Source organism: Rhinopithecus roxellana, chromosome 10, assembly GCF_007565055.1.
Source record: "Rhinopithecus roxellana isolate Shanxi Qingling chromosome 10, ASM756505v1, whole genome shotgun sequence".
Lineage (NCBI taxonomy): Eukaryota > Metazoa > Chordata > Mammalia > Primates > Cercopithecidae > Rhinopithecus > Rhinopithecus roxellana.
Window position 1 is genome coordinate 111,129,547 of NC_044558.1, and position 27,327 is coordinate 111,156,873.

General features: G+C 36.0%; 1 long non-coding RNA gene across 1 annotated transcript in view; it reads left to right on the plus strand.

Moving 5' to 3' along the window:
- The window catches only part of LOC115899894, a 99,434-nt gene extending 73,105 nt beyond the window's left edge, over positions 1-26,329 (plus strand). The window contains exon 3 of the long non-coding RNA XR_004059479.1: positions 26,186-26,329. This is a non-coding gene — a long non-coding RNA (uncharacterized LOC115899894). The remainder of the gene's footprint in view (positions 1-26,185) is intronic.
- Positions 26,330-27,327: the final 998 nt, after the last annotated feature.

Below are 27,327 nucleotides of genomic sequence, written 5' to 3' on the forward strand. Positions count from 1 at the left end.
CTGTAGAACTGGCTTGAGCTTTTGGGTTTCAAAACTTACAAGGTTTCTTAATAGAATATTTTTATTTACTTTTATTTTGGAAGAGTTAAAGTGAAAAACTTCCAACTGTGTAACTCAGATGTAAATGAGTGGCACTGGTGAAATTGGAGGCTTTGGATGATGTCACACAAATTCACACAAATTCAGTTTCCCATTATTCAACATGAACATTGCTTTTCTGGTAATGAGTTATGCCAAATTCATTTTGTTTCTATATCTTTTTTGTCCACTGATGTACTCATTTTGGATATAAAAGACTGCTAAAGTTAAAAAAAAAAAAAGTGATTGCTAGCAGGAAAAACCATCTAATCTAATCTAATCTAATCTAATCTAATCTATTCTTGTGATGACTCCAATCAATGAGAATTCTGAATTCTGTGTCTTCCCTATTGTTAGCAAAGGTAGCTTCTCCTGTTGGATTTTTGATGCCTGCTCTTGATGTAATGCCTAATAATGATTCCCCAGCAGCTGGTATTCTCAATCTAGATCATTTTAGAAGGACTTCTGGATCTTTGCTGAACTTTCTTCTGGTAGCTACAACTGTGCAAACCTTTTTTGAAGGAGGTTTCTTCAGTAGGTGACCAACTGTTCTAGTTTGCTTGGGGCTCAAGGGTGTTCCAGGATACAGGAATTTCATTGATAAACCAGGACAATCCCAGGCAAACCAAGATGAGTTGGTTATCATCTTATGGTTCTCTGGAGTAGCCAGGTAACAACAGCAGCACAAAATCCCATACTTCCTTGCTTTCCTCTCAGCATAATTTTTACTTTCTGTGAAGTAGCAATTGGCAGTGACAATTTACCTTTGGCTTAGCAGAAAGCATTTCTGCAATTGTGTTTACATACAACCTGAAGCAGAGTAAGAATGCTTTTTAAAATTCAAATCCCTGAGTTCTACCTCAGATCAACCCTCAAATCTCACAAATGGAACTTGCAAAACCACATTTCTAATAAGTATTTTATAGGGATCCCTGTATTCATTAAAGTTTGGACTGTATTTCTTTATGAAGTCTATAAAGTAGCAAGAGAGAACTTCTGTTTTTAGCTATCTGGATCAAGTTTAGGTAACGAGAGAGTTTGACAAAAGCCTCACACTCATTTTTTGATGCATTTAACTTATTTAACTAATACAGGCACTTATTTAAATAAGATCCCAAGTTGCAGTTACCTACATATTTGGTGGTATACATACCTGGGGGTTACCAAAATCCTGCCCCATTCAGGAGTGCTTGGTGTACACATGGGATTCTGAACATTATTGTTTCAGGGTCTTCCCTCCAACCCTTGCCCCAGGGCAATTATTAGATGTTTAAGCTCCAATCAGGCCCTCTTGTCTCTTGTACATTCCAGAGCTGCCATTTCAAAGTTTTCATTATTGCAGTCATATCTATACCACTATCAAATTCTTTGAGGGAAAGCTGCACTCCTCCCAGCCCCCCTCAACTCCTAGTTCTTTCTTTGTCACATCTTCTCCTTCACAGGAGTCATCACCATGAGAGAACCCTCCTACCCTGGAATATGAGCACAGTGGGATGGTCCTTCTCACCCTGTGTCAGCGCAGTATATACAACTCTTCTGAGACACACACTTGGTCTCCTCCACACCCTTCTCTGCCTCTGGGCTGGATAGTGAGTTTTTCTGTGGGGGAGAAAGGAGACAATGATTAGCATTCCCTCCCACCTTTACTTCTAGGCTTAAACTTCTTTCTTCAATTGCCGAGTATAGCTACAGTATCCCATTTCTGGATGGCTGACTCCTTCCAATTTATTTTCATCATTTTAAGAAAAATCTAGGGAGAGCGAACAACCTGTTGTGGTCATGCTAGATCATTCCACTAGATGGCACTCTTAGGTTAGCTTTGCTTCCAGTTTCCATCAATGCAGGAGTTTTACAGTGAAGCAAAAGCTGAAAGATCCATAATTTATGTTTCATGATTTACTTGGTTGGTTAGAAGTACTGCAAAGTTTTACACTGTTTCAGAAATTAAGATATGTACTTTACTGTTGAATCTGACTTTATTATATTGTGATACATTCGGGGTTACCTTACAATGTAGGCAAATAGTAGTAAGCAGGTAAATGCCTTTATTGGATGCCCCCACTATTTGTTGTCGTAGATTCAAGAGCCCAGAAGGAGCCAAGTACCTCTTTCCCAGAGACAGAGCTTGGGTCTTGCTATAGCTCTCACTGAGACAACTCTGTTTTCACCAGTGGCCTCTCTTCTCTTCCAACTCTTAAACAGCACAGCCGCTGTGCCGCACATTTTCCTTGGTCACCTTCCTTGACTCTCTCCACAGTACAAACTATAAGTTTTCATAATAATTTTGGTTCTATTTCATATTCGCTATTACATCTTATGACTTTAATTAAAAAACAGATATATTTTCAGAAGAAATGATCAGGGGTTTAGAATAAGATAGTTTTATTTTTTTAAAAAAATACTGTATTTTATTTTTGTAATACTTTAGATTCAGGGACGCGTGTTCAGGTTTGTTAAACGGATATATTACATAATACTGGGGTCTGGGCTTCTACTGACCTCATCACACAAATAGGAAACATCATACCCAACTGGTAGTTTTTCAAACCTTGCCCTCCTGTCTTCCTCCCCGCTTTTGGAGGGAATGCTGATGTTTTCCGTCTTTATATCCATGGGTACCCGTTGTTTAGTTCCCATTTACAAGTGAGGACGCTCAGTATTTGATATTCTGTTTCTGCAAAAATTAACTTTGGATAATGGCCTCCCCTGCATCCATGTTGCTGCAAAAATAACATGATTGTGTTCTTTTTTTATAGTTATGCTGTATTCCAGAATATGTATGGACCACATTTTCTTTATTCAGTCCACTTTTGATGGGCACTTAGGTTGATTCCATGACTTTGTTATTGCAAATCGTGCTGCAATATCATGAGAGTGCTGGTGTCTTTTTGGTGAAATGATTCATTTTTCCTCCAGGTAGATACCTAGTAGTAGAATTGCTGGGTCAAATAGTAGGTTGGTTTGTTTGTTTAGTTCTTTGAGAAATACTGTACTACTTGCTGTACACGCTGAACTAGTTTACATTTCTACCAAATGTTCCCTTTTGCTCCATCCTCAGCACCACTGTGAAGGGTATGAGATGATATCTCTTTGTGGTTTTAATTTACATTTCTCTGATGATTAGTGATGATGAGCACCTTTCCATCTGTTTGTTGGCTGCTTGTATGTCTTATTTTGAGAAGTGCCTATTCATGTTTTTTGCTCGCTTTTTAATGGGTTTTTTTTTTCTTTCTAAGTTACATGTGGATTCTGGATATTAGTCCTTCATCAGATACATAGATTGCAAATGGTTTCTCCCATTCTGTAGATTGTCTGTTTACTCTGTTGATGTTTCTTTCGCTGTGCGGAAACACTTTGGTCCTGTTTGTCAATTTTTTGTGTGTTTGTTGTAATGGCTTTTGAGGTCTTAGTCATAAATTATTTATCTTGGCCAATGTCAAAAAGAGTTTTTCCTAGGTTTCCTTCTGGGATTTTTATTGTTTGAGGTTTTACATTTAAGTCTTTAATCCATTTTGAGTTTGTTTATAATTTTTATATATGGTGAGAGGAAGGGGTTCAGTTTCATTTTCCTGCAAATTGCTCGCCGGTTTTCACAACATCATTTACTGAATAGTATGTCTTTTCGCCATTGCTTATTTGTGTCAGCTTTATTGAAAATCAGTTGGTTGCAGATGTGTGACTTTATTTCTGGTTTTTCTGTACCATTGATGTATGTGTCTATTTTTGTACCAGTACCCTGCTGTTTGGGTTACTGTAGCCTTGTAGTATAACTATAGGTAACATATAGTCAGCAGGTATACCTAACAGTATAGTCAGGTAATGTGATACCACTGCCACTAGTTTTGTTATTTTTGCTTATGATGTTTTTGTTTGTTAATTAGTTTGTTTTTAAAGCTATTTGGGTTCCTTTTTGATTCCATGTGAATTTTAGAATTTTTTCTTCTAATTCTGTGAAAAGTGACATTGTTAATTTGATAGAAATTGCATTGAATCTGTAGATTACTTTGGACAATATCATCATTTTAATGTTTATTCTTCCAATCTATAGCATGGGCTGTTTTTCCATTTGTTTGTTTCATTTCTAATTTCTTTCATCAGTGTTTTGTAGTCGTCCTTGTAGATATCTTGCACCTCCTTGGTTAAATATACTCTTAGATATTTTATTTGTGTGTGTGTGGCTACTGTAAATGGGATTGAGTTCTTGATTTGATTCTCAGTTTGAAGGTTACTTGTGTATAGAAAGGCTATTGATTTTTGTACATTGATTTGTATCTTGAAACATTGCAGTTGGTTTTCACCTCTAGGAGGCTTTTAGAGGACTCTTCAGGGTTTTCTAGTTATCTTAGGGTTTCCAGGATCATGTCATCAGCCACCAGAGATAATTTGCCTTTCTGTTTTCCTATTTGGGTGCCTTTTCTTTCTTTCTTTTGCCTAGTTGCTCTGCATAAGACTTCTAATAGTATGTTGAGTAGGCGTGGCTGAGTGGATGTCCTTGTCTTCTCCTAGTTCTTAGGGAGAATGTTGTTGTTAACTTGAGATCTTCCTATCATTTTGATATAGGCATTTAGTACTATCAAGTTTCCTTTTAACACTGCTTTTGCTGCATCCCAGAGGTTTTGGTATGTTGTGTCTTTATTTTTATTTTATTTTATTTTTTAAATCTGCCTTTATTTTGCTGTTTACCCCAAAGTCATTCAGGAGCAAGTTGTTTAGTTTGCATGTTCTTACATAGTTTTGTTTTCTAGTTTCATTTCATTGTGGGCTGAGAAGATGCTTGATATGATTTCAATTTGTTTTAAATTGATTGAGACTTGTTTTATGACCATGTGGTTAACTTTAGAGAATGTCTGTGCTCAGATAAGAAGAATGTATATTCTGTGGTTATTGGATGGAGTGTTCTCTAGATGTCTATTGGGTCCATTTGGTCGAGTCCAATTTCAGTACCAAGTTTCTGTGTTAGTTTTCTACCTCAATGACCTGTGTAGTTCCCTTTAACTTTTTTTCGTTCATGTTGACCTTGCATAATCTGATGACTCTACGCCTTGGGGATGGTCATCTTGTATAGTATTTCACAAGTGTTCCCTGAATTTCTTTAAGCTGGAGGTGAACCTCTCCTACAAGATTATGAAAAATTTCCTGAATTATTCCCACAGATATGTTTTCCAACTTGCTTACTTTTTCTTCTTTTCTCTCAGGAATGCAAATAAGCTGTAGGTTTGATCACTTTACATAATCCCATATTTCATGAGGGCTGTGTTTATTTTCTTTAAATTCTTTTTTCTTCATTTTTATCTGGCTGGGTTAATTCAAAAGGCTGGTCTTCAAGCTCTGAAATTTTTTCTTTTGTTTGGTGTAGTTCACTCTGAAAGCTTCCAGCTGTATTTTGAAATTTTTTTAGCAGAATTTTCAATTTCAGCAGATCGATTTTTTTCTTAGTATAACTATCTCATCTTTTATATCCTATTTTTTTTTCTGATTTCTTTGTATTTGATTTCAACTTTTCCTTGCATCTCATTGAATTTCCTTAAAATTCATATTTCAATTTTTTGTTTGTCCTTTTAGCCATTTCAATCTGGTTAGGATCCATTGGTAGAGAGCTAGTGTGGTCCTTTGGAGGAGGCAAAGCATGCTGGCTTTTTGTACTGTCAGAGTTCTTATACTCATTCTTTCTCATCTGAGGGAATTGTCACTTCTTATTTTTGAAATTGCTATTGTTTGGATGAGACTTTTACTTTTTTTAATTAGTTTTTTTTTTCCCCTTGAGGGTATGACTGTGATTTTTGTTATGTATCATCCTTTGGCTTCATTTCTGGGTGCTTTCAGGGAGCCACAGTTCTAGATGGGTTCCTAGGCAGTGGATAAGTTCTGAGAGGTGGCTTTCTCATATTCTTCTGGTTGTAGTGATGCAATGGAGGTAAGCGCTGAGGGTTACCTACAGAGTTGAGGGTGCAAAGGTCTCAGGAAGATTATCTCAAGGACTAGCACTAAGTCCTTCTATTAGCAGGTTTTTTTATGTGATGGTGAAGTTCAGGCTGCAGTCCCGCAGATGATACTTGACAGTACGAGTGGGCTCTCCCTCAGGTAGGCTGATGTCAAGTAGAAGCACCACCCTGACAGGGAGGTGGCAGGAACAGATTGTGTTGGAGTGCATTGAGGTCCCCAGGATAGGGGTGGGAAGTGCAACAACTCCTCTTCTTGAACTGGCAGGGATGTGATCTGTTCCCCTACCAGGTCCTTGTTGCAAGGCACAGGACTCTAAGTTCATAAAGACTTTCTCTTTTGATTCCGGGCCATAGTGTGGCTGTGGGCCATGGCAGGCTCCCTGATGACTGCCACTAAAGTGGGTTTGGGGCAAAGCCTGTTCCTGGAGACCAGAGCAGTCAGGCTAAAGACTTGTCTGTCCTCTATTGCTGGGGCACTGCCAGTCTGTGTAGGGAGAACAGTTAGGCCCTGCTCTGCATGAAAGCCTGAGCAGCACAGGCTCACTTTCAGCAGGGGTGGAACCTTCACAAAAAGCACAAAAAAACACTTTTGGCCAGTGTATACTCTCAGTACTTGCCAAAACCAGAGTGAGTCTGGGGGAGTGTCTGGTGGTGTACGAGGAAGGAATCCCCAGGTAGGGCAGTGTCTCACCACAGGAGCACAACCTATATGGAACCCAGCATCTTGGTTCATGTCTGCTGGGAGTGTAGGCTTTTCTGCATGGTCACCTGGTTCTCTGTCCCTGGGAAGTTCCCAAACCACCACCAATTGTATTGCCCTGAGTTGGGGGGCAGAGGCACTCTGCAACAGTTTGGTGGTCAGTAAATTGTCAGAGGGGTGAGGAGGAGGAGAGAAGCCTTTCCACCTACCCTTCCCATGAGGCACCAAGTTCTTCAGGGTCAATTTCTGACAGACTTTTGCTACTTTCCTTTTCTTTCCTCCTCCAGCTTCTTCCCTTGGGGACTCTGACAAGTCTTGGCTCTCTTCCCTTCATTTTCTATTCAAAAGTTGCCTATTCACTGGTAACTTTAATCTTTCTGAGAAGAACTGGCATCTGATGTCAGTAGTCACCCACCTTAAATAAATAAGAATTTTAATTTTAATCACCCTTACCTGAATTAGTGAAATGACAGTTAACAAGTACCGGAACTTACAGAGTAAGGAAATGGAAGCCAAAACAACATGGCTAATAACCATGCACAGGTAGAATTCAAAGAATAAAAGGGTAGAGAGGGTCTTAAGCTGTATGTTTATTTAAGTGATGAAAATATATAATAATGTGTAAACAGAAGTGTAATATAAAAAGATATTGGCCAAGCATGGTGGCTCACGCCTGTAATCCCAACACTTTGGGAGGGCGAGGCAGGTGGATCACAAAGTCAGGAGTTTGAGACCAGCCTGGCCAATGCAATGAAACCCCATCTCTACTAAAAATACAAAAAATTAACTGAGCATGGTGGTGGGCACCTGTAATCCCAGCTACTCTGGAGGCTGAGGCAGGAGAATTGCTTGAACCCAGGAGGCAGAGGTTGCAGTGAGTCGAGATCAAGTCATCGCACTCCAGCCCAGGTGACAGTGCGAGACTCCATCTCAAAAAAGAAAAAGGAATTAAAAAAAAAAAAGAAAAAAAAGAAAATATTGAGACAAATGTCCAACTTTACTCATTTATAATTGGACTATAGTCAAATTATGAGAATGATGAAACATTTCATATCTAGAAAGAGGGGAAAATAATGAGATTATTTAACCTAAAGCAATGCTATCTATGGCATTATTTAGGTAATGGTACATCCTGAAAGGCAGAAGCCCTGTCTTGGGTTTCACTCATTTCTTCCTCTGGATAGTGCTGTAAACATTCTCTAGAACAGTCTACTTGTATATCTTGAGCAAATTATTTAAACTCTGTAAGCTTAATTTTTCTCATCTGTATAATTGTGATGATAATATTCAGTCTTACAAGGTACTGATGAGGTTTCAATTATACAATGTTTGTAAAGCATATTAATAAGGCATTCAGTAGGGTATCAGAACAGAGTGTCTTGACTAGTACAGTAGAGTCTCTCAGGGGAAGGCATTCATATTTTTCAATTAACACTCTTTATGTAGTTTTTAGTAAATGCACATATGCTGGGTCACTTTGCTTTTATACTTTAAGAGTCTTAGCAAGAAAACTCTAATTTTCTGCACATAACTTAACTGAGAAAGAACTCTTTTATTTGTAAATTTGTAGGGAAGTGATATCAGAGTTGGAGTGGTTGCAGGACTGGAACATTGAGATTTTAATACCTCAGAATGATAAGGAATGATTAAAAAAAAAAAAAAAGAGGATTCAGAAAGCAAAACTGAATTAATGGGTATTAGTGACCTTCAGCCTGTGGAAAAATAAATTAAGAAAATAATTTGATATATTAATCAAGTATGGGCTTCCTCTTCAATCCACCTAATTTTTTTCATGTAATAATTTGTAATAAGCTCATTTAAACTTTGACAATAAAGATCAAACATATACAATAAAAATGTATAAATTATATTGATCATGCTAAATTTTCAAGTTGTTGAATAAATGTCTTGACTCAGTTTCATGCTGATGACATGTCTGAATACCAATTGTCAATCTTAAAGGTATTGAAATGAAACTGATTTTTCTTTCAGTTTTTTAAATTGGAAATGTTTCCACTTTATTTCAGTCTTTTTGAATGTACAGGCATACTCTAAAGCGGCTTCATGGGTTTATGTAATAAATAACAAGTCGTATCATCAGAGAATAAAAATAAATCAATTTTCTTAATCACACTCTACAATATATTATTTTTATTTTCATTTTAAAACATTAAGAATTATCAAATATATTTGGAAAAATCAGCTTGCTGAATTTTTTTTTCTTATTTCTTTTTGTCAGAGTGAAACATTGGTTGGGTTGAAATGTAGATTTATGTCATCACATTAAAAAAAAAAACTGGTTGCAGAGTGTACTAAATAACAAATTAGATTAGTACTGTGAAGTGTGGGCACCTAAATATCACAAATAGTGCAATAAGGTTAACTTATTTCCCTTTCTTTATTTCTGATCACTTCTATATTTTCCAATGGCATTCTGAATTTCTATCACCCTTAAAACCAGGTCAGTTGATACTGGCTGTAACTTTAATAAGAATGTTTTGTACTCAATAATTCATATCAGAAAAAATAACTGTCTAAAATATCAGACCCAGTCTCACTTCCCTGAACATGTTCTCTAAGTTGACGACGGCCTACTAATAACAATTTATGGAAATGAAAAATTTTTACTCAATTTACTAATATGGTAAGTAAGATTTTAGAAAATCATTTATGGGAGTCAAGATAAAAGAGGACTGACACTTGGTATATCCAGAATTCTAATATTTATACAATTTTTGGAGGCCAGACATCAACGAAATTGGAGAAAGTTCAGAACAAAACTCTGAACTTTAATTGTTTGAAATGGGTTTGACAAAAATATGAGAAATGTTAGAATTGTTTGACTGGTTTGGTGTAAGGGAACACTTCCCATTATTTTTTTTTTTTTATATTTTAAATTTGAGGCAAATGAAAGAGACTTTTTTTTTTTTTTTTTTTTCTTGAGAGAGTCTTTCTCTGTTGCCCAGGCCAGAGTACAGTGGCATGATCTCGGTCACTGCAACCTTGCCTCCTGGGTTCAAGCAATTCTCCTGCCTCAGCCTCCTGAGTAACTGGGACTACAGGCTCGTGCCACCACACCCAGTTTTGTATTACACCACCATGTTGGTCAGGCTGGTCTTGAACTCCTGTCCCTGTGAACCACCCACCTTGGCCTCCCAAAGTGCTGGGATTACAAGCATGAGCCACTGCGCCCTGCCCAAAGAGAATATTTTTAAAAGCCAGAAAAAAAAGTCTCAGTAGTTTATTAATCCAAGAAATGGTTCTATTTTTTACTGAATGCAAAATAAGTATCAGTATTTCTTCTGTCCTGCAAACTTTGTGCCAGTAACAATCAGTAACTGTACATTCTCTATGGCCCTCACCTTGAAGGCTGGACTACTTACAAGAATGATTGAGTGTAAAATCTAGATTTATTTACTTACATAAATATAGATTTATGTAAAATCTAAAGCTAATTTAGATTTTACATAAAAACTAATCTATGCATAATAATTAATGAGCACTACATTTAAATTAAGCCTCAATTTAAAGATTTTTAAGAACTATAAACAACAACATATATTTGATATCTTTCTTCATATTCTTCACTTTACCAGTGTCTGCTGACATACCTCTAGTTTTCTTTCTTTTTTTTTTTTTTTTTTTTTTTTTTTTTTTTGAGACAGAGTCTTGCTTTGTCGCCCAGACTGGAGTGCAGTGGTGCATCTCGGCTCACTGCAAGCTCCACCTCCCGGGTTCACGCCATTCTCCTGCCTCAGCCTCCCAGTAGCTGAGACTACAGGTGCGCATCACCACGCCCGCCTAATTCTTTTTTGTCTTTTTAGTAGAGACGGGGTTTCACCGTGTTAGCCAGGATGGTCTCGATCTCCTGAACTCGTGATCCGCTCGCCTCGGCCTCCCAAAGTTCTGGGATTACAGGCGTGAGCCACTGCTCCTGGCTCTAGTTTTCATTTCAAGCCTTACTTAAAATGCTAAATTCAACCAAGTTTGTTGCTATATTTTTAATCTAAATATTTTTATAGATTTATACCGAGGTCTTTATTGATCGCTTTAGACTGTTAGGCTTTAGGATATTTGTAGCACTTATCTTATTTATTATTATTATTATTATTATTATTATTATTATTATTATTTTGAGATGGTGTATCACTCTGTTGCCCAGGCTGGAGTGTAGTGGTGTGATCTTGGCTCACTGCAACCTCCACCTCCCAAATGGCTGGGACTACAGGCATGCACTACCATGCCAGGCTAATTTTTATATTTTTAGTAGAGACAGGTTTTCACTATGTTACCAAGGCTGGTCTAGAGCTCCCTGCCTGCCCAGGTCTCCCAAAATGCTGAGATTACAGATGTTAGCCACCGCACCCAGCTTATAGTATTTGTTCTGTTATTGATGTATCCTAGCCATCTGCTTAGAATTAGAGAAATACGAAAGAAAGAAAGAAGGGGAAAGAGACAGAGAGAGAAAAAAAGAAAAAACAGAAGGAGAGAGAGAACAGGAAGATCCCATTGACCTCTGCTGTTTTCATTTTCTGTTCTCACTTCTTGGTACATGAGAGTAGAAAGATAGCCTTGATGATGACTGGACACATCAATTAACACTCTTCTTACTTCTCTGACACAGTAGTGAACTCCACGACATTAAGAGTGTTTATACGAGATGATTTGCAAATGTGTTTTGTAGATTAATTAGAAATGCAATTAAGCCATAAATCAGCAGATGCTACTGATTTGTGTAAATCTTCTAGTGAGATATTTTTCTTTAGTCTACATTGACTAGTCAATGAAGAAGCTTCATACCTAGGGAATATGTCCTCCAGCTGTTTTCTGATCAATGGCTGCTTTCACAGTCATCTTTATTCTTCAGATGAAGGTAGAAATACATTTTAAAAAACAGATAAATTATATAAATTGTTATGGAAAGAGGATATATTTTGGGTCATATGGCAAATGCTTTTGTACAAAAATGTTGATTTGTAGGAACATTATGCCCTCCTACACTCCTAGAAACGTCGTAGAAGAAATAGGTATCTAGGACATTGTAGATACTCCTGAGTTCCTGTGTAGTGGCAAGTTAAATTGTCGGCCATCTTCTAAATATCTGTCTCTTCAGCTCAAACTTTTTTAGAAGAAAAGTTTCCACATTAAAGAGAGTGTGGGCTGCAGAAATTTTCATTCCTCTCAGATCCAATTCCTTTTCATAACAAATATCCTAAGCTGAAATTCATAAGTAATATAACTCATCTACAAATATAATTTATAAATCCAGATAATGTCCCATTGGTAATATAAAAGACAAAAAGAAATGTACTAGATGATAAAAAAGTTCTATATTTCAACACATGTAAATACTTGGGAACAAATACACTAGAAAACATAACAAAGTAATTAGATGTCTATACCTAAATATAGAATTGCCAATAATGTAACAGTTAAAAATTGTAAACTAATACAGGATTTTTTTTTTTTTTGGCCAACTAAAATATAATATCATAAGTGTTTTTGATCAATGCCATGATTTTTTTAAATGGTGAGCATGTCTTAAAGCTCCAGAAAAAAAATAAAAGCTAAATTTCCTTATTATACAATAGTTTCATTCCTGGAAATGTCAATTTGTATTAATATATTAAAAAATCATTCATTTTTATTTGCAAAGTAGAGTTGGGTTCATGCAGCTGACATTCATAATAGAATTATCATAGAACTACTAGGCTTTTCAAAGAGGAAAATTTAACTTTCTGAGTTCGAGATAGTTCTCCTTACCCCTATCAACCACGTTGTAATGCTGCACGGAGGGGAGGACAACAGGCCTTCGAATGAAGATCACCATGGAGCAATCCAACTTTAGGTTTTCTCATTGTCATCGTGGATCTGAAGTCCAAAATTAGCCTCCCACTTGGAATCACAGATTGACCCCCTTCCACAGCTTTTAGTCCAAAGTAATGAAGTTATTTAGGTCAAAACAGTTGTCTTTGAAAAATATGTATATTTCCTAAGATTCGAATACACTACTTGTTTTAAAATAAGTGGTAGTATATTGCTTTTCTAATGCTAGTAGGTTACCCAAATTAATAATTCTTTAATTACAGAATGGAAGGAAACTGCTATTAAACCCAAGCATATCTGTCAGATAGGTGGCATGGTACAGAGGTTTGGGGTCTGACACAACTGTTTACAAATCTCAACTATGCAAATTACTGACTAATGTTCACTTTGTTACTTAATCACGCTAAAGTATTATCTTTACTTCATGAGGCTGTCATAAAGCTCAAATGAAACTTAATAAGTGGAAGCTAATATTTTTAACTCATTCTGTTCTGTTATAAAATAGCCCAGGAACAGAAATAGAGAGAAAAGCTCAAAGAGGAAATGATGATAGGAAACATAAGACAGAGAAAAAGTAAGTTTTCCTGGGAGAGAATAAAGGGAGAGTGTTAAACTGGGTAAGGGATGATAAATTAAAACCAAATTCCCTTCTCAGAATTAAGATTATTGTTCTTCTATTTACCCTAATAAAAAATGACTAGAACTGTTGTTGATTATATGAAGAAGAAAAATGGAAGGTTGTTCTCATCATTTATTATGTGAATCTAATGTGCATTACTTTTTTAAAAAATGAGCTTAAGAGGAATAAAGATATTTGAGACATTCTTTTTTTGTTAGATTAATATCGCTGTCATTTTAGTTGATATCACATCTTGCAGTATCTAGTTATCTGCTTCAATTTCACAATTCTAAATTGACATTTACAGTAAAAAGAAGATATTTTATAGAAATAGAAAAAATATGATATACAAATAAGCATATTGGTATTCAAATATATATCAATAATTAAATGTTAACTAATTAGTTAATTTAAAATAATTATTAAATTATTAAAAATATTATTTTTATTCAGAAAAGCATTATGTATATCAAGAATTAATTTTGCTCTAACAATAACAATTAATCCTACCAAAAAATCGTGCAATTTACTAGAAAGAGAACTTTCATTGATTCATTAATTCATTTTAGCTTTAAAAAAAAAGTCTTACATTCCTACTTTATGTATGCCCTGCGCTAAATGCTGGGAATCCAATGATGAGTAATGTTACTATACCCATCCTTATGTAGGTAACACTCAATGTTAAGTACATTTTGTTTAGAAACAAAAAATGATAGATATTTGTTGTAGTTTATCCACATGCACATATTTTCTCCTGCTTTTCTGGTTTTGATTTTGGATTATGATATTATTCATGTGAGAACTAAGCATAAAATCCTTGTAGTCAATAAAACACATTTCAAAGGTAAAATAAGCTACTTACAGAAATACAAAATAAATTCAGCCATTTTATATAAACTTTTTTGTTTGTTTTCAGAACTAGAAAGTAAAATTGTCAAGTAATTTGCTAGCTATGTATAGTGATCTACAAGATGAATTTGGCACAGCAGTCTACCAATTTCTTATAGACTACAGTGCAGAATAATTCCTACTTAAAAGTTATGAGGAAATTTCAAGGACTGTCAAACTTTTTTTTTTTTTTTTTTTTTTTTTTTTTTTTTTTGGAAATCCCAGTTTTTAAGTGTTAGCATATCATACTGTGATGACTTACCATGACTAAACCCTAAGATATTTTGGTTGAACTTTGCTCTGATGCTTGGAACTAATGATTCACTTCAGTGGCATAGATAGCAGTTTAAGGCCTCGAAACAAAACTGAAAAATAATACTAGTTTTCACATCAGCATTCACAGTAAGCTCTGAATCTTCACTCAAGTCAGTCCAGAAATTGAGATGTGACATGGTTCCTGAGAGATCTGAAATTTTCCAGCTGACTAGTTTTAAATGGTAAATTTAATTTTACCCTTCAGTTAAATCTGAAATGATTTCATATTGAATAACACATGAACAACTGAATTGAAAATATACTAAAAATCATAGCTTTGGGCTCCCTGAAAATTTTTAGATTATTTGTTTTATTTTTAAATTTCAGCGAAAACCATTAGTTCAAGGACTATCTAAGAGATCACATGGAGATTAATATTTTAAAAAAGTTGCTGAAGTTCAAATGTAAATGGCCTAAGTATATACATGTTTCTGGAAACATTGCTGTTCATAAATATCTGTTTCATTCCAAGGAGCCTCTATAATGTGACCTCTTATTACATGTTCTTAAAATATATTATTAAATTGCTATTGTGTATAGTTGTTCTCCTTGACAAACAATTAATTTTTGAAGTCTTACAATGTAGGCCAGGGTGTTAGGCACTGGAGTCTCCAAAATAATTGAGATATGGTCCCTGTCCTCAATTTGGTCACAGTCTAACTGGATTTAATAAGAAAGACAAATCTGCCACTTGAAACTGATATTAAACAAGAACTTCCGCTCTATGTGGAACACATGTAGCTCATGTGTGAGCTACAAATGTTTACTCTTTCCTTAATTCCTCTGAAAAGGCAAGGTAAAAGTTATTCAGCCTCTTTAGGAAGTTTTAGACAGATCTAAATATTGGCATAGCAATAATAATAATAAAAAACTACTAAAATTTTCTTCTGGTTCTTGGAACACCATGTTGTTTCAGGTTACAGCTACTTACTTTCCCTGCCCTTCTAGGGGACCTTGCTGCACAGGTTTATCTATGAGTCCAGAGACTTATGCTGTAGCTATGAGTCCTCAAGCCCAAGTATACATTTAAATCACCTGGCGTTCTTTAAAAAGTACGCATGCTCAGACCCCCTCCAGGTTAAGTATATCAAAATCTCTGCGGATGGAGATAGAGAATCACTGTCTGTTTTAAAATTCCCCACAGTGAGGATTTAAAACACACTGCTTTAGACATTTCCATATTTCCTAAACTGAATCATGTTACTAATGCACTCTAAAAGTGCACTAGCTATTGTGTAACAACATGAAGGCAATATGGAAAGCAGCTGAGTGTTTTGTCATGTTATAAATTACATAACTTTTACTTTAAATATCTCATCTGTCCTCTAAACCCAAATAGTCATGAAGGAATAGGTTAATCTCTTTAAATACAGCTGCAGTATTGGTACCTTAAGGTCTGCTTAGTCTAACCTTTCATTTGATGTAGGTATCACATCTATAACAGTTAAGACTCCTGCTTATACACTGATTGTTCACTGCCTCACAAGGCAGCCTATTACTTTAATGGAGATTTAACTATCAGAAAATTATTCTTTCTTATGTTAAACCAAAACGTTTTTCTCTATCATTTTACTTATTAGTCCTTGTATCAATTTTCTTGAGGAAATACATTCCAAGACTCTCAGTGGATACCTGAAACCACAGATAGTACTGAATCCTATTTAGGCTAGGTATTTTTGATCTGATAACTTAGTCAGTTATTCAGTGACTAACGACATACTGTACAAAGAGACGACTGACATAGCTGGAAAGATGAAACGGGACTATGTGAGATTCAATGACTACACTCAGAATGGCACATACTTTAAAGGAAATGAATTGTTTATTTCTGGAATTTTCCATTTCATATTTTCAGACCATGGTTGACCATGGGTAACTGAAACTTCAGAAAGAAAAACTGTAGGTAAGAGTTGACTATTGTATATGGACTACACACATCTTAATTTCATTGATAACCCTTCAGATAACTGAAAACAGTTATCAGAACTTCTTTGTCTCTTCTGCATATGGGATATTCTTAGTAACTATTCCCTTTAGATGCCTGGTGGCTTAAAAAATAAGGTTGCAAATTTTCTGATACTTTATTTTTAAGTAAACAGGTCTTTACTTGAGTAACTCTAGGTGGACTTGTGCGTGAGAATGTGACTGTAACGATACTATGTGAATTCCAAAGTTAGGTCATTTAAATTAATGTAGCTTTCTTCTTGTTCATTGGAACATTTGCTGCTACATCTCTAATCCACTACGTAAGAAGTCCAGGTATACTGAGACACCCATGCTGGTGAAGCCACATGTAAATATCCCAGTCAACACTCCCAACTGAGCTCACCTTCCAGCCATCTTCACAAATATACCCTCCAGATCAGCTGAATCTCACTGAGTTTTTGCAATCACTGCCACATGGAACAAAAGAAATCCCAGCTGAGCTCTGTCCAAATTCTCACTCATAAAATCATGAGTTATAATTATATGACTATTGTTTTAAGCTACTAAGTTTTGGGATAGTCAGTTACTTAGCAACAGACCTGACATGAGGTGGTGTATTTGTCGTAATATATCTTACAACATCTTTTTACACACCCACATGAGCAAAAATCAGCTAAAAAAATCTTATATCTGTTTATATGCCAACGTCTGATATCACTTTAGCTTCATAGAGGCAAACATTGAGAAGTGGCAGGTGTTTATTTTTCTTATATTTCATGGTTCCATCAATATGACTATCTGAAGTTCTGTGTTATGAACCTGAATTCTGGTTTACAGGAACAGAAAGGCAAGGAAGAAACAATGTCTTAAACCTTTAACATATTTTTCTGCACCTACTCTAGACAGTGAAAAGCCATTGTCAAATATTTTCTCAAATTACACAACTTAAAAAGAAAATGTGATGTCAAATATTTTCTCAACTGACCCAAATTGAAAATGTGAAAAGTTCATCGATTTTGCTTCTTTATTTTTGGTATTGATATGTATGCTATATACAAGGGGCTGGTCATGAATAAGCTAAATATCAGTTAAGTTAGTGAATAAAATGTCTCAAATTTAGTAAATAATGTTTAAGTTTTTGGTATAACCATTTTTACAAAATTTAGCAAAAATATTGTTATCATATGGGAGGTCGAATTTGACTTCCTAACTAGATACTTTAGTGAATACACACACACAGATGTGTAAACATTAGGTTGGTGCAAATTGGTAACGGTTATTGCCATTACTTTTAATACATAACATGAAAAATGAATTTGTAGCAATGTTTTCTTATAGAACTATGTCTTCAATATATTTCTAACTGTACCACTAGATGGGGATATTTATTAGAAAGTTGTCTGCCTCTTATCCCAAAGAACTGCTTGAGTGGGAGGGAAAATATTTTCCCCATTATATATTCCTTTGGAAACATGAAAAATAAACAAAATATCTAATAAAATTTTCTGAGTTGATCAACTCATCTAAGAGTGAGAAGACGTGAATATTTAAGCACTATCAAATATCAGAAATTTTTTTCTATTGCTCTTGAATAAAAAATTTGAAACAATCCTCAGAAATACAATCTGAAAAGTTTTGCTTCCCTGAAACACATATCTCTTACCAGTGCACAGATAACAGTGTCATGGGTGTCCAGAGTGTATACATTCTATTCTTGAAAAAATAAATTCTAAAAAATTACAAAGCCAAATGACAGACTTTAGGAAGACACATGAGAATGTTTTGTGGAACTTTTGTTAAAAGCATAAGCAGGTAATCAGCACAGTTATAAGCAACCTGGCACCATGTTCTCAATAAATGAATAGTCTTTGCTAGAGACACACACTTTGATCTTTGTTCCCAGTCATTTGCATATAATTACTGCATATATCATGTGGCCAAGAGATATTAAAAACATAATAGAAGGAGATAATGAATGAAATTGGACTGAAATTGAACTTTCTGGTCAAAAGACTCAGTACTGAGCAAACCTACTTTAATCTAGAAAATGCCTACTGGTTAGAGTTACCTTCATTTCCTCAGTGAAGGACTGATTCTAAATCCAGAATGAGTTTACATCCAGTTGAAAAAGAAGATCCTTGCCAAGTTGTATTAGTTTGTTTTCACACTGTTGATAAAGGCATATCTATGACTGAGCAATTTACAAAAGAAAGAGGTTTAATTGGACATACAGCTCCATGTGGCTGGAGAAGCCTCACAATCATGGTGGAAGGCAAGAAGGAGCAAGTCCCATCTTACATGGATGGCAGCAGGCAAAGAGAGAGTGAGGAAGATGCAAAAGTGGAAACCGGTGGAAAAACCATCAGATCTCGTGAGACTTACTACCATGTGAACAGTATGGGGTAAACCTCCCCCATGATTCAATTATCTCCTACCAGATCCCTCCCATAACATGTGGGAATTATGGGAGTACATTTCAAGATGAGACTTGAGTGGAGACACAGAGCCAAACCCTATCATTCCACCCCTAGTACCTGCCAAATCTCATGTTCTCACATTTCAAAACAAATCATGCCTTCCCCACAGTCCTCCAAAGTCTTAACTAATTTTAGCATTAACTCAAAAGTCCACAGTCCAAAGTCTCATCTGAGACAAGGCAAGTCCCTTTCACATATGAGCCTGTAAAACCAAAGCAAGCTAGTTATTTCCTAGATACAATGGGGATACAGGCATTGGGTAAATACAACTGTTCCAAATGGGAGACATTGGCCAAAACAAAGGGACAACAAGGTTCATGCAAGTCCAAAATCCAGTGGGGCAGTCAAATCTTAAAGCTCCAAAATGACCTCCTTTGACTCCATGTCTCATATCCAGGTCATGCTGATGCAAGAGGTGGGTTCCCATGATCTTGGGTGGCTCCACCCCTGTGTCTTTGCAGGGTAGAGCCTCCCTCCTGGCTGCTTTCACAGGCTGACATTAAATGTCTGTGGCTTTTCTAGGTGCATGGTGCAAGCTGTCAGTGGATCTGCCATTCTGGAGTCTGGTGAATGGTGGCCCTTTTCTCATAGCTCCACCAGGCAGTGTGCCAGTAGGGACTCTGTGTGGGGGCTCTGACCCCACATTTCCTTTCCACACTGCCATAGCATGAGAGCCCTGCTCTTGTAGCAAACTTTTGCCTGGGCATCCAGGCATTTCCATACATCTTCTGAAATCTAGATGGGGGTTCCCAAACCTCAATTCTTGACTTTTGTGTACCCACAGGCCCAACACCATGTGGAAGCTGCCAAGACTTGGGGCTTGCACCACCTGAAGCCAAGACCCAAGCTCTGCGTTGGTCCCTTACAGCCATGGCTGGAACCTCTGGGGCACATGGCATCAAGTCCCTAGGCTCCACATAGCTCAGGGACCCTGGGCCCAGCCTTCAAAACCACTTTTTTTTTTTCCTAGGCCTCTGGACCTGTGATGGGAGGGGCTGCCATGAAGACTGCTGACATGCCCTGGAGACAGTTTCCTAATTGACTTAGGGATTAACTTCGCTCCTCGTCACTTACGCAAATTTCTGCAGCCAGCTTGAATTTCTCCTCAGAAAATGGGATTTTCTTTTCTAATGCATTGTCAGGCTGCAAATTTTTCACACTTTTATGCTCTGTTTTCCTTTTAAAACTGAATGCTTTTAACAGCACCCGAGTCACCTCTTGAATGTTTTGTTGCTTAGAAATTAATTCTGCCAGATACCCTAAATCATCTCTCTCAAGGTCAAAGTTTCACAAATTTCTAGGGCAGGGGCAAAATGCCACCAATCTCTTTGCTAAAACATAACAAGAGTCATCTTTGCTCCAGTTTCAAAAAGTTCCTCATCTCTCTCTGAGAACATCTCAGTCTGGACCTTATTGTCCATATCACTACCAGTATTTTGGGCAAAGCCATTCAACAAGTCTCTAGGAAGTTCCAAGCTTTCCCACATTTTTCTGTCTTCTTCTGAGCCCTCTAAGCTGTTCCAACCTCTGCCTCTTACCCAGTTCCAAAGTTGCTTCCACATTTTTGGGTATATTTTCAGCAATGCTCCACTCTACTGATAACAATTTACTGTATTAGTCTGTTTTCACACTGCTGATAAAGACGTACCCAAGACTGGGCAATTTACGAAAGAAAGAGGTTTAACTGGACTTACAGTTCCACGTGGCTGAGAAGCCTTACAATCATGGCAGAAGGCAAGGAGGAGCAAGTCCTGTCATACATGGATGGTAGCAGCCAAAGAGAGAATGAGAAAGATGCAAAAGCAGAAACCCCTGATAAAACCATCAGATCTCGTGAGACGTATTCATTACCATGAGAACAGTATGGGGGAAACCAACCCCACGATTCAATTATTTCCCATCAGTTCTCTCCCACAACATGTGGAAATTATGGGAGTACAATTCAAGATGAGATTTGTGAGGGGACACAGAGCCAAACCATATCACCAGCTAACCATTTATTCATCTATTCCTGTAATCACATAAAGCATATTCATTTAGGGACTACTATGTGAAAGGCAGTCATGTAAGCTGATGAATCCTATTCATTGCAAATTCAACACTGGAAGTATGAATAGAGTCTTCTGGAAAACAGAGGAGGAATAAATAGACAAAGAATGCTGAGATTGGTAGTATAATGCCACATTGAGAGGGTGATATTTGAGCAGGCTCCAGAAGAATATTTAGGGGTGTTAGAGATAAAGGAAGTGTTAAAAACAATAGAAAAAAACCTTTCACTGTATTAAATTGGGTGTGGATATAAAGATAAGCAAAATTTGGTTCACACCTGTAATCTCAGCACTTTGGGAGGCCGAGGTGGGCGGATCATGAGGTCAGTAGATCGAGACCCTCCTGGCTAACACGGTGAAACCCTGTCTCTACTAAAAATACAAAACAGCCAGGCATATTGGCAGATGCCTGTAGTCCCAGCCACTCGGGAGGCTGAGGCAGGAGAATGGCGTGAACCCAGGAGGCGGAGCTTGCAGTGAGCCGAGATCGCGCCACTGCACTCCAGCCTGGGCGACACAGAGCGAGACTCCGCTCAAAAAAAGAAAAAAAAAAAAAAAAAAAAGATAAACAAAATTTAATAAAGTAAGATTTGAAAATAAAATGTATGGTTTGGTCATCATGGTCTCTACTGAGATCCCAGCATGGGCAAATCTAGGTGGCAGACTCAATGGTGAGAGTTCTGTAATGGGAACTTTACTTATTATCTCTTGTTAACTTGGAATATGGTTTTTATAAATGCCAGAACCTATAACCTGTAAACCTGAGGTGCTTTCTCACAAGACCAAAACTGCCAAAGTATTTTATTCTTACAATCTCCCGTGATATTTTCAATAGGATGGAAAAAGAAGAAATAAATGAATTTTATGAAAATATTGGGGACACTTGATGTCCAGATATGCCCACAAGAGAAGAGTCCACATAGAAAGAATCTCCACCTGGAAAGAATGGAAGGGATTGGATGAGTGAATATACTCAGTAAGAAAGCTGAAACAGGCAATTTTTTTTTTTTTTTTATTCTGGAAACACAGAGCAGAGAGCAACTGGATCAAGAACTGTTCTGCTAGTCTCTTATGATATAGAACTCTGTGATAATTTACTTTTAAAAGATGAATTTAATTCACCCAGTTAGAAATACTTATGATTTTGTCTGCTGGTGGTGGGAAACGTATTTGCAGGAGAGGTTGTCGTGGCAGTAATGAGCTGAGCCCATGGTCTCAAGTGTACTAAAAACACACCATTTTCCCTTGCTTTAGGTTAGGGAGGCTCTTGAAACAGAGATTGAGTTTCTTAATTCTGGTATGATGAGGGAAAGTCTACATAAGAGGTGACTGGGGAAAAGGAAGCAGAGAAGTGCATTAGGATGGGAAATGAGAGTCAAACAGAAGCTTACAAACCTCAATTTTGTCTGTCTTAATGCTCTGCTTAGAGCCCAATACTGAAGTCTAAGAAAATATTTGGTCTGTCTGTCTCCAAAAGTAATACTGTTTTCATTATTAAACTTGATGGGAGAAGGAAGTAATTACAACTAAAGGAGCAGAAGGAGAATAAAATATATGTTTTACATTGGCAGAAAAACTGGTTATGTTAGCACTTTAGATTGGAACAAAAATGATCCAGAACAAAACTCACTCTTTTTTTTCCATCCCATAGATAGCTACCCTACAAATATTTTTTTTAAGTTATCCTAGTTCTAAGTCCTAAACTTTATTAATCTATTATCCAAAATTCATTGAGGAACTGTAATAGACTTCTTAAGGAATCTACACTGGCCATACATCCCTTGCCTTGAAGTATTTATAATAATTGGTCATCTATTTGCTTTCCTAAGAGGACAAAACATTAACTCTTCCATTATTCCTTTGCCTTGTGTTAATCCCTCAAACACAAGTATTCTCAAGTGGAAGTCTCATTCACTTCTGGCATCTTCATAGCCATCTGTGTAGCCACACTTTTAACCACAATACTATACAAGAAAGGAAATGCTATTGGAATGAATATCTTAGAAAAGCATATAAAAATTGATATGTTCAACTGCTTTACTTCTAACCTTCATTTTTTTAATAGTGAAGAAAAAATATCACTTTGAAATAATGGTTGTCCATTTACATTGTTCACACTTTTCATCCCCTTCCCAAACTCTCTTGATAATACAAGACATGAGATTTAGTTCCTGTACTGTGAGATAAGACCACTAACTCTTAATAGAAGAACCAAACTAATTATTACAAGAACCTGAAGAGTTCAGAACCTCCAATGAAGTTAAGAATAAGAAAGAAAAAAGGATGCGATGGAGTTACTTAGTGGGATTTATAGGCCACATATTAAAACTAAAAATCTTGATTCCCTGGTTTGGGATCTTACAAATGTTTATGTCTGTAGACAGAAAGTTAACAAATGACCTTCTATAGGGCTGATACAATTATTTTTTCTAAGATAATGAACTTGCTATTTGATACCACTGCCAATTTTAAAAATAATCTGCTTGTCTGAAATATCAGAATAATGATTAAGCACTACATCTTCACAGAAATCTAAGATAATTTGATATCGACAAGCATTTGTTAATGGTACAAAGTATAATGAGTCTGTATTTGATGTTAGAAAATCTGCCATTAGTAGTTAAGCCATCATTGTAACAACTGTTTGACAACAGAAAGAACTTATTAGTATTAATTCTATCTGGCTAAAGTATCAACTGATACTGAACCAATCAGCCAACCAACTAAAAGGAAACATAAAAATGCAAAGTTCTTTTCTTGCCTTTTCAGTATAATTTGAAGCCAACAAAATTAAATTGAATGTTATAATTAAAACACATTACACAAGTATGTTTAATAAAGACTAAAATTCTCTATTAAAAGTGAACAGGAACCAGAGAAACATTTATAATGCAAAATAACTCTAAACTGACAACAGTAAACTGCTGTTGCATAGAAATTGGAAAGTGATATTGTTTAATGTCAACAAAGGAGATGCCAAATACCTTCTTTAAAGAGGCTTGAAAGAAATAATTTACCATGGAAACTCTGCTCAATTCCAGAGACTGCATGTGCTTTCATCCAGTGAGAAAACCTGTGAGATTCCAACTCTCTGTAGAATGCGAGAGGAGTAAAATGGCTGTCCTCATTTCCCACATTAATTTTAGCAATCCAGAATTTACTGTGGAGTGTTCCACTGAACAAGTAGCTATACAAAAATTGAATAGGTGTATCTAAGAAACAACAACTACACAGACAACCAAAAACACTTGCTCAAAGAAGTCTGGGAAATGATGAAGTGAACAACACTAAACCCCACTGCAGGATTTCATAGAGCCTTTAAGATTTGAGATGCCCAGAGGAGCTCCAAGAGGTGAATGGAGTTCTTACCAGTTCCCAAAATTTGCTTGACAAAAGCAAACCCTGTTTTTTGCATAGGTCATATTTTGGTGTTAGGACTCACTGGAAAATATTAATACAATCAGAATTTAACTAAAAACAAGAAAATTTAAATTTATATAAATTGCTTCTTTGAGTTTTAGGTTTTAAGAAATACAGCAAAGATAGAAACTATGTAATATGCATAAACTCTTTTCCTTGTTTATGCACTTATACCAAATTTAACTCAAGTTTCTTACCTCATTGATATGGGATGGGCAACAAGGAAATCCCAAATTCCTGGAAAATTGCTTGATTGTATAGCAATAATTTATTAATTGTCTTTAACATAGGGGTATTATCCTTCCTGTAGCATAGTGTCCAAGAATGCTACAGTGGGATCCAGTCTGGATTTGCATCTTGGCTCAGCTACCTACAGTTGTAACCCCTTGAAAAACTTATTTAATGTCTCTACACTTCTTTTTCTTCACCTGTGAAATAAGAATAATAATAATGTACCTATATCATAGGTTACTAAAGAGACATCAAATATATGTGTATGTCTGTGTGTGTATAAGTATAGCTATAGATATGACTTACAGTCGTTTTAAAAGAATACGTAGCACTAACTCCTCAATCAATTAACCCCACATTTTTTTTTATCCTCTTACATTAAAAGTTCACACAAAAGTCAGACCCAAAGAGCTAACTCCTAACCTTGGCACCTCCTAACCTTTAAAGAGCATCTTCAGATAAGGTACTCCCAAGTACTACTTGAAGAGTAAGAGTAAAGTAAGAGAGACTGTAGAGGGCCCCTGAGTCTGAAACCCCCTGCAAAAAACTTCAAGATAATGTTACTCTATACAAGCTTTTTCAGAATGATCTGTTCACTCCCACTGATGCAGCAAAGAACCTTGTCCACCTTAGGACAAAGAATAGCTATACAGTTGCACATCCTCTAGTTGTTTTAGGTCTGTGATACTCTCTGATGTCTACCCTTGAATCCACTCAAGTCATTTCCTCCCTGAGACAATGAAAATTAGAAGAAATAGGGTGTGTATGTGATCAATATGTTCCACCATCTTCTTTCCTTGGGAGCCGTTATTTCAGGACAAGGACACTTCTGTTTTGTCTTTCTATTTCTCATCTAAAGTTTCCATGGTTGTTGGCCTAAAATAATTCTAAAAGACCTAAAAGATATGCATGTTTCTTTTATTGTGACCTTAAGGGAATTCTTAGAGACAGTTACCTTGTACTACTCCTTTTCTCTCTGAAACTTCCAATTCTTCTCCTTTAAACTGGTGTGTGCTGTGCATAAAATCTGTGAAGAATAAGAATAGTGGTTTAAAAATATTTCAGCTGTTCCTAATATGTAAAATAGTAAAATACCCCTCCTTTACCTCTTTATTTTCCTTCTCCTTGGAGGAGTAGATTTTTTCTATTTTTCATTTTGGGACACTTTGGGCATTTTTTCACAAAACTTAATTATAAATCTAGTGATAATTACTTTTGAAAGACAATGAAAAATAGAAACTTAAATTTCTAGAAAACATGGCATTTTTACTGACTATTCCAAATGTTATGCTATACTTTTGAGAAAATATTTTTTTTTCATCAGTTTATTGAGATTCTCAGTATTGGAAAATTACTAAAGAGGAAACAGTATAAGCAATTGACATTTCCTTCTGGGGATTTTGCCCAGGATTTAGGAAAATGAAAGAGGCATGTGAGAAACATTAACAGGGGAGTGTTAGCATATTATAGAAACATAACTATGCATTATTTCCTAAAACTACTACAAATTTTAAAAAGTATATATTTTAAGAGATAAAGATATAAGCTCACTGCAGCATAAAAGATGGTAAAAACCTGTTATCAAACTCCAAATATACTAAGAAACAGCAGTGGAATGAGTAATTCTCTCATGAGAAAAAAGTGAGCCGTTATTACCGATCAGTTCTGCTTTTGTGTGCCCGTTTAACCTTCTACTTCCTCTCCTCTTTCCACAGTGGGAACTGGAAGGGAATTGAAGTATCTGGGGCACCTGTTTCTCTGGTAATGTAACAGCCTATAATTTCCACTAGGGTGAGATCCTCATCAAAACTCAGGGCAAAGCTATTTTGCCTGCAGTTTCTGAGCCATCGACATGTCCTTAAATATGACCTACTTCTATGAGATTGCTTTTGAGGATGATGAAAGCAGAGCTTATTTCATGGCAACTGTGCCTGCTAGATGATAGTAACTAATTTTGAGCTAAACAAACAAACAAAATACTCTGTAATAAAATATACAGCATCTTTTTTTCTTGTTGGATTCTTGAAAAGCCAGTACTCCACGTTTGAGAGGTTTAAAATCAGAGCTGACAAATGCAGGATTTTAATTGAAGTATTTTATGTAAATATTAGTATACACTTTTCCAGATAGGGAATAAGGTTCTGTTAGGATAATTTCAGTTCTTTAGGAACTGTTCATCTTATGTCATCATTTTAATTAGAATAAAGACATTCTTTATGTGGTATTCATTGTAAGTAAATTAATAATTTTTCTTTCACAGTTTATATGTACTGTTGGTTGTATTATTCTGAAAAGCTTCTACTAAAATTCAAGCTGCCATTATGTATATATTTTTTAAATGAAACTCTTCCATTTCTTACTTGTATGTAACAAAATACCAATGCCTGAAAAAGCTGTGAAAAACTCTGTTAATACAGTACAATTAAATTTGGTTATCAAGGAAATAGGTGAACATAAATTTTAAAAAGTGCTTAAGTCTAGAGAAACATTTTTTTTCTACAAAAGTCTTGAAAGTAGCCCTGAGGAGACAAATGACTGGACATCAGTCTATTATCATTTGGAGAATGTGACATAAGCTCCAGTTTTATTTCCTTTAGAGTTGAAAAATGATCTTCATTTTCCCTGATCTCCTTCACAGTTTATTCTCTTGTAAGTATAAAGTATATATTTTAAAAATATTGTTTAGCTTGAGTATCTGGCCACTTGACAACATGAATTATAAATAACAGTATAAAATAGTGTTTTTCCTCGCCAATCAGAGAAAAAAGAGACAATGAATGCCTCTATTTCATTTCACTGGGGACTGGTGAAAATTAAATGTAATAAAGGCTGTAGCTCTAAATGGACATGATCAGGC